Here is a 9,334-nt window from a genome sequence, read left to right as displayed (position 1 = left end):
GAGAGATCATACAAAATGCATGTTATTTTTTGTTTAGTACTGTCCTGAGTAAGATATTTTACATAAAAGATGTTTACAAAAGTATGTGAACCATTGGTTCTTAATACTGTGTGTGGTCACCTGATGATCCACGACTGTTTTTATGTTTTGTGATGGTTGTTCATGAGTCCCTTGTTTGTTCTGAGCTCTGTTCTTCAAAAAAAACATTTTCACAGATTCTGCAAGTGGTTCACATACTTTGTCTTATAACTGTATAACACCTGTATTGATATCTCTTCACTGGTTACCTGTAGAATACAGAATACAATACAAGGTGTTACTGTTTGTCTATAAAGCATTGCATGACCAGGCTCCTGAGTATTTAAAAGACTTGTTAATTCCTTCCAGTCTCAACGTCATCTGCGCTCCTCTCAGAGCACTGCAGACACACCCTGGCACAGATACAGCACTGCAGCACCCCCTGGCACGGAGCCCAAAAAAAAAAAAAAAAAGATCTAGGATCTGTAAGGTTATTTTGATCTTTAACTAACATTATGTCTACAAAAACTAAGTATTTGTTTTAAAATAAGGGGAAATTACAAAGATGGAAAGACCTTTAATTTAATTGTGTTAAGTAATTTAATTTAATTATAATAAGTAATATTACATTTTAATTTAATTATAATAAGTAATATTGTCTACACTGGATGCGCCACATTATGAATAATGGACAAAAATGGGCGTTTGCTTGCTTTGGAACACCATGTCTACACGTCGCCACTTGACGTTACCTAATAGACGTGACAAAACAGCTGGAATGTCTGAAAATTGTCATGTCACGTTTGCAGCATCCTAGATCTCATTTTTTCTTGGGGTCCATGCCAGGGGGTGCTGCAGTCTGTATCCATTCCTGGGGTGTCACCCCTGGCACGGATACAGCACTGCAGCACCCCCTGGCACGGAGCCCCCCCCCCCCCCCCCCCCCAAAAAAAAAGATCTAGGATCTGTAAGGTTATTTTGATCTTTAACTAACATTATGTCTACACTGGACACAAGCGGTGTGACATGACAAAAGATAAAGTAATGAGTGTTGTCTGACAGAATGAAAGATGCAAAGATGCCAGAAAATTTGTGTTAGTAAAAGTTGCGCTCCGTTTAATAAGTGAATTTGTCTTTGTATTATTGTTGTTTATATTGAATAAAATTAAGCTAATGAACCACAAAATCATTAATTGCTCATATTCCAGGTGATGTCTGCAGTGCTGTATCCGTTCCAGGGTGTGTCTGCAGTGCCAACACACCTACTTCCTACAGGTACTGTATAAATCTGATGCAATGCGGCACCAGATGCAGAATTAATTTTCATGTCCTGCGCAACGTTGTTTAAATGGCAAATGCAGGTGAAAAAAATACACTTCTATAATGTACTTAAAATGCTCTATTTTCGTGCACTAATTTTGTACTTAATATACTAAAAATTCCTCTTTAGTACTTCTTAAAATAATCTTAAGAACATCTAAGTGTACTCAACTGTGCTATTTTGAGACAGCATGAAATATGAACTAAAATGTGCTTTTAATATACTATCTCTTTTTAAAAAAAAAATTTATTTAGATATCACTTATAGTACATTTGAACCCATAGTGTACTACAAGTAGTATATATATATTTTTTTTTAAAACAGAGATAGTATATTAAAAGCACATTTTAGTTCATATTTCATACTGTCTCAAAATAGCACAGTTGAGCGCAGTATTTTTTTGAACGCGCAAGTAATATGCGCCTATATGCGGGTGCACAACTGAAAAAAATTATCAGAAACAGCAGTCGGCACTCACCTCTGTTTGCCCTGGGTGGGGGAATCCCTCAGAAAGAAGTCCCTTCTGTCCTCTCTTTTGTGCTCTTTCTCTTTCTTTCTGTCTGTGTCAGTTTGTCCTCAGTCTTTTTCAGCAAGGTGGAGACCTCCCCAGTGAATCCAAGAGCTCCAAATGGAGGGAGAAAGAGGGAGACAGAGAGTAAAATGTGAGAAAGGAGGGCGGGGAAGGTAAAGCTCTCAATAAGAGAGAGAGAGAGAGAGAGAGAGAGAATTTTTTTTTTTTGTTTTTGAGATTTCAATACCTCTTTATCCAAAAATGAGTTTTCTACAACACGATAATCCTCTATCTCCAAACACAGAAAAAAAATACATAAATTTAACTCAAAAACCTCCGAAAAAACAAATCATTCTACACGACAGAGCATAAAACATTTTTTAAAACACCAAATGTTTGTGAACTCCTCTAAATTATTTGTGGTACTATAAAAGTTGAAATCATCTTTTAATCTGGCTTTCATCATTCTAACAAAAACAGTGCTTGCATCAAAATCTAAGGACTCTTCTACCTCAGTTCTTCTACTGAGATAGATAGCCATTTTTGCCTGTCCCAATACAAAATTAAATAACTGACATTTCACTCTCCACTTCTGATTATATTTAAAACCAAGAATAAACATATGCTTAGAAAAAACATCATAAACATTCGTTTAACAAATGAAAAGAACACAGTCTACTACAATCCAAAAAGCAGTGATAAACTTTTTCCCTCTGCAAACAAAAAGGACAATTTTCACTTACATTGGGATTAATAACAAAAAGCATTAACAGCCACAATGCCATGTAGGATTTTCCATTGTAAATCTCCTAACCTTTTTGTCAAATATCGCTCTCCACACAGGTCTGGTTTCATTGTCAAGCCCTAAATGAGCTCTCCAAGGAGTATCAACCCGACCACTTAGTTTGCCTTTATTTAAAACTTTAACAAGCCTTTGATACATGATTCTCTCTAGTCTCTCTAGACTCTAACAATTGACCAGTACAGTCTTCAAAATCAGGAACAAGTATCAATTCAGGAAAAGGATCATCAAACATTGGTTGACCTGATTCATTACAGTAGTCATTTAGCAAAGAGAGTTGAGTCTTTGTAAATTCACATTTCCAACTGTTGAGCAGTTTATTTTTGACCCTGATTGAGCTAATTCCAACATGAGAGGCAAGACTTTTAGCCGCAGTCAAATTAGGTCCACATAGATCAACCACTTGTCTCAATGTAATAATCCCAGCTGAACAAAACTACTTCATCACGAATGATCCTGTTAAAGTTCAATATTAAATCGAGTGCCATGCACTACTGGCTCTTTCAACAGCCAAGACAGGGACTCACAGCCTGCCATTCTCTTTTTGTGGAACATCCCCCACACAGTGAACAATCCTTGGTAAAACTTTGGGAGACGGTACAGTTTATGAGCGCTTAGGTCCATCAAAATCAATGGCTCAGCAAAACCCAAATTTCCACTTCGGGTCTTTATGGTTCAGGCTAAGGGTCTCCAGACAAGGTCTAAGGGCCCAACAAAGTCGGAAAGCATCACTCCTACTGGCAAGATGAACGAGTCCCTGCCCTCCTTCCTCCTTTTGGCAGAAAAATACGCTCTGCGGAACCCAGTGAAGACCCAGAAAAAGTCCACCATCACCGCCTGTATCTTGGCCAGCAGTTGCACTGAAGGGTCTACACATGATAAAAGGTGCCACAACATAGGTGACACTAGGTTGTTGATTACTAGTGTTCGACCTTTAAAAGACATGTGTGGCAAAATCCATTTCCATTTCTTGAGACATCCTTCAACTTTCTCTAAAACATTGTCCCAATTTTTACACACAAAAGAATCATTACCAAGATATACACCAAGATATTTTAAACCACCCTTGTTCTTTATTAACCCGGCAGGTAAAACAAGTTCCCTGCTTAACACATCACCGACTATTACAGCTTCACTTTTCTCCCAGTTAATCTTAGCAGAAGACAAAGCACCAAAAATATTAATATTTTCTACAACTGTGTCAATATCTTCTTGTTTTTTGACAATAACATCATCGGCATAGGCAGATAATTTAAAAACTGTTTCACAATCAGGAAGGTTTACACCAGAAAGAGATTGTATTAATTTGTGCATAAGAGGCTTTATGGCCAGGGAGTACAGCATGCCAGATAATGAACAGCCTTGCCTGATTCCCCTTTGAACCTTAAAAAGAGCACTTAAACCACCGTTGATTTTTAAAATACTCTCAATGGCACTGTACCAGACTCAAATCGTGTTTATAAGACCAGAGTTGAACCCAAATGCATCTAACGTTTGCCACAAATACTGGTGTTCAACTCTGTCAAAAGCCTTTTCATGATCTATTGAAATCAGACAACTTTCACAGCCCAATGAAACGGAGAGGTCCAAAAAAAAAATCACAAATTAAAATGATATTGTCAGATATTAACCTATTGGGTATACAATAAGAAATTGAAAGTATATTTTTTTGTTTTGTTTTGTTTGTTTTGTTTTGTTTTTTTGTTTTTTTTGGAGACGTCCACAATGTTCTTTTTCATTTTGATAATGTGAGATTTGTGTGATTGGTCTTTTTATTTTCTTTTATGTGTTGTTTTTGAGAAGGAAAATGTAAATATTATACAAACATTACATAGATGACATGCATTGGAAAAAAAAAATAGTTCAACACTTCAAATAAAGGGTTCATTGCATCAACTAAAACCAGCAGTGATTTTAAGGTACTTAAAATGCACATGCCCACAAAACCTTGACCAGATTACTTAGGATAAGAAAGGAATTTAAAGGAATTTAGATGTTCAACTAATGTTCTTTAGACAAGTATTTACATATCATTATTTTTACTGTTTTATCAACCCCAGCCGGTCAGACAAGTTCTGTAGATTGACAATAAAACAGCATTGAAGATAAGAAAATGATGAAACTATCTATAAAAGTCTATTGGTAACACTTTACAATAATGTCACATTCATTAACAATAGTTAATAACTGACAATGAGTACTGCATTTTTTAGAGTATTTATTAATCTTTGTTAATGTTAGTTAATAAAAATCCAGTTGTTCATTGTTTGTTCATGTTAGTTATAGTGCATTAACTTATGTTAAAGGGTTATGCCTGAGCAGCATGTGAGCGTAACTACATTGTTACTCAGCTGCAGAAATGTGAGTCTTCACACTGGAAGCATTTGTACAGTGTCACAGCAGTGGCTCCAAACTACATATAAACTGATCATTTCTTTACAAAGACAACTATAAATTTGTTTTTCTAAGTTGGTCATTTATAAACTTAATATTCTTGAAACTTTAACATGGGGAGGTGTACAACATTCTCATGTAAACGTAAATGACAAACAAAAAGCCTCAGATCATATTGCCATACATGAATGAGGTAAGCTTTGTGTTTACATCATCTGCCATGTGTACATGTTTACAAGACAGCAAACTCTGCGAAAACAAGACTGCAAACTCGGGTTTGATTTGGGTATTGCTGCCTATATAACTGTCTGTGTAATAACTGTGTAATATTTTCTGACTAATTTACTTTAGTTTTTCATAATACACACACTTTCACCCAAACTGAATAATTAAAAACAAGTTAAATCTTCGATAAATATTTTAATTCTTAATTTTGAGCACTTTTTGTGTGAAATCATATTTATTTTGTCCATCAAAAGTGTGCTTTCACTTTAATTGAGCATGGCTCCTGCTTGATGCTCATAAGCTGCTCCGTCTCCCGGTGTGAATGCACTCATTGGTTAACATGCACAGCGAAAATATGTGCTGCTCTCGTTTTTGTCTTGATATAGTTTAACAATATCACAGGAGCAAGAGTGCTATGTTTTCCTGAATATATGCATGATTGCAAATGTGATATTGATTACATACAACAGTTCAATAATCAAGAAGTTAACTTTGTGTTACCCTACATTTTAGACATAATATTGTCAATGTAGTATTTGCTCATGAATCCGTGTTCTTTAGAGGATCAAGTGAGCCAATGATGAATAAGCATGTGAATGAATCATTGAATAAATGAGAAAAGCTAATTTTAACATTAATATCCATTTAAAACTCTCATATGATTGTTTTTGCAATTCAAACTTCATTCATGCTGCCCCTCTGAGCTGCATTAAACAGTCTGTGTAAATATAGGGCGAATTCAGGGTGATTGGGACACTGGGACAATTTTTTGCCATTGGGATGAATTCGAAAAAAAAGTGTCCCGATCAACCTGAAATCACCCTACCTGTACAGTGTGCCACTTCAGATGCAGTTTCTGGAAAAAAAAGTTAGATTAAAAAATTATAATTACAATAATAATGTATTACATTGACACCATTGTATGTGAACTGAACTGAGCTGGATGATGACATCACTGTTTATTCCAGTGCTAATATAGATAAATTAACTAAATGAATAACTATTTATTCTTACAACAGAATGAATCAATACTGAATTTACTTAAGATGGATACTGACACCAAAATTATATACTAGTTATCACTGTAAAGCTGCTTTGACTGCATTGTAAAAAGCGCTATATAAATAAAGGTAACTTGGCTTGTGTAACGAGTCGTCACACGAAGTGGGATCCATAAGCAGGCTTTATTTAACAAGTCTCGTGGTCAAACAGGCAATGGTCAAACAGTGGCAAACAGGTATAGCAGGGATAAGGCAGAATCGTGGTCGTAGAACAGGCAATAGATCAGGGCAGGCAGATATCAATCACAAGTCTAATACACAGTAAATAGTCCAAGGGCAGGCAGCAGAGAATCGTCAAGTCAAGTCAAGTCAAGTCACCTTTATTTATATAGCGCTTTTTACAATGCAGATTGTGTCAAAGCAGCTTTACATTGATAACTGGTACATTATTTTGGCTGCACAGCAGCTCTTAAAGAATAGTGTCAATGTAGGCAGATCAAAGCACTGTTGAATAAATGTCAAGAATACTGTTGAATATCAAATGTCAAGTCAAATGTCAAGTGTCCCCAACTAAGCAAGCCAAAGGTGACAGCGGCAAGGAACCCAAACTCCAACAGGTGACATCAGGTTGCAAACAGGTGGCAAATAGGTGTTAAAATGGAGAGAGAAAAAAAACTTGAGAGAAACCAGGCTTAGTCGGGAGGCCAGTTCTCCTCTGGAGAACAGTGCTTTGTTACGATTCAGGTTGCTATCATGAGTCCGATAGGATCGCAACAATCAAAGTATTTATTTCAGTTCCATCCAGTTGAGGATCGTATTCATCACGCTGGTATGGACTGTTTGTTGAGGAACTGCGCTACTGGCTGTCGTGTCAATGAGGCCTTCACAATGGATGATCTAGTCGACTCGATCTCTGCTGATACTTCAGGCTGCGTTGTGGTCGTGTCCAGTTGAGGATCGTGTTCATCACGCCGGTATGGTCGGTTTGTTGATGAACTGTGGCACTGGCTATTGTGTTGATGATGTCTTCACAATGGATGATCTAGTTGACTCGATCTCTGCTAATACTTCATGGCTGCATTGTGGTCGTGTAAGCGCGCTGGTCCTCAGTCTCATCCTGGATATGGCCCGGATCCGGTTGACTACGGTAAACCTCAAGATAAACAGAAAGACTAATATTAGCGTAGATGCCATTCTTCTTCTGATGTAATGAGTACATCTGGTGTTGTAGGAAGTGTTCCCGGTTCCGGCTGACCTAATTTATGCAGCCTAATAATCCCCTCCCAGTAGGCGTGGCCTCATGCCGTAGATGTAACAACGGGGGGGGGGGGTGGGTGCCCTGGAGACTGGAGCGGCTGGCTCGGCGGCGGAGACTGGAGCGGCTGGCTCGGCGGCGGAGACTGGAGCGGCTGGCTCGGCGGCGGAGACTGGAGATGCTGGCTCGGCGGCGGAGACTGGAGATGCTGGCTCGGCGGCGGAGACTGGAGATGCTGGCTCGGCGATGCTGGCTCGGCGGCGGCTGGAGCGGCAGGCTCGGAGAGGGCTGGAGCGGCAGGCTCGGAGAGGGCTGGAGAAACTTGCTCGGCGGAGACTGGAGAAACTTGCTCGGTGGAGACTGGAGAAACTTGCTCGGCGGAGACTGGAGAGAGAGGCTCGGTCCAAAAAAATCAATAAGCCAAGCCGCATCATTTGGCGGCTCGTGTGAGGCTGAGGCTGCTTTCTTCCTCCTCCTCCGCTTACTGGACCCAGCGGAGGAGTGTGGGTCCAGCGTGGAACAGATAAGGAGTTCACTGGAGGGATATGTGGAGGAGGACGGAGGCTGACTAACTGGCCTGGCTACCCGTGTTTCCGGAGGGACTGGACGAGACAAACACTTATCCTGAACCTCTTCTACGAGGAATTTGGAGCAATTTAGACACAAAATTAAATTGATAGTTTCGTTTAAGGAAAAACGATAATCAGGTTCATCTAAACGGATAGTGCTCTCGTCCAGTCCATCTAGAAACAGGGCGCTTAACCGAGCATCTGACCAGTTTGTCAAAAAGGCTAGCTCTACGAACTCCTCCACATATCTCTCCAGTGAACGTCCAAACTGTAAAAGCCCGATGAGCCGTTCTGCCGCTGACATCGGCATCAGAGGCTGTGGAGGAGCAGGAGCCTCAGTGAAGAGGAGAACATCCATCCCTTGTGGAATTCCAGTTGCTTTAAAATGGTCCGTTCTTCTGTTACGGTTGCTGGTGTAGAGACGAGGCAGATACGGATTTCCACAATAACGTAGAGTACTTTGATCAACAAAGGCAGGGAACACCAAACATACACGTAAACATAACAGAGAACGGACAGGGAGTGAAGGGAGTGAGTCCATTATAAAGGCAGTGATGATGATTGAGTCCAGGTGAAGATGATGAGTGCTGATGGGGAGATGACGAGGGAAGTGAGTGCAGGTGTGGAGAACAGGAGGATGATGGGAAATGGAGTTCAGGAAGACAAGGGATCTGTGACATGCAGCTTTCGCGACCAATTATAGGGACCTATCAGCACGCCCATAGCTATCCTGGAAGGCTGGGATAGAAAAGTATCCATTGATGAGCGCTTCAGAATCTGGGTGGAAGCAGTAGGTCATCCGGGGATTTCTCGCCTACTGTTTTATCAATACTGAGGATTTGGACATACTACTCTTTTCACATAGTGTTTTCTACTACTATATAGACAACAGTGTTGGGGGGTAACGTATTACAATAAGTTAAGTTACAAAATCAGATTACCTTTTCAAGTAACTAGTAAAGTAACGCATTACTTTTTCAAATTCACATGTATTGAATGACAGCTCTCCTGTCCTCATGTTGAGAGAAATAAAGCTCAGAGGTGTGTGTTTGAACATGTTTGAACATGATGGTTATTGTAGTTCTAGACCAAATGTGAACGTGCATTTTTTTGTTGTTATTAAAAAACAAACAAGCAAGCTCAGCCCAGGTGAGAAAAAGTAACACAAAAGTAATGTAACGCATTACTTTTCATAAAAAGTAACTAAGCAACGTAATTAGTTACTTTTTTAGGGAGTA

This window comes from Megalobrama amblycephala, linkage group LG16 (assembly GCF_018812025.1).
Source record: "Megalobrama amblycephala isolate DHTTF-2021 linkage group LG16, ASM1881202v1, whole genome shotgun sequence".
NCBI classification, from domain to species: domain Eukaryota; kingdom Metazoa; phylum Chordata; class Actinopteri; order Cypriniformes; family Xenocyprididae; genus Megalobrama; species Megalobrama amblycephala.
This window is presented reverse-complemented; position numbering follows the sequence as displayed.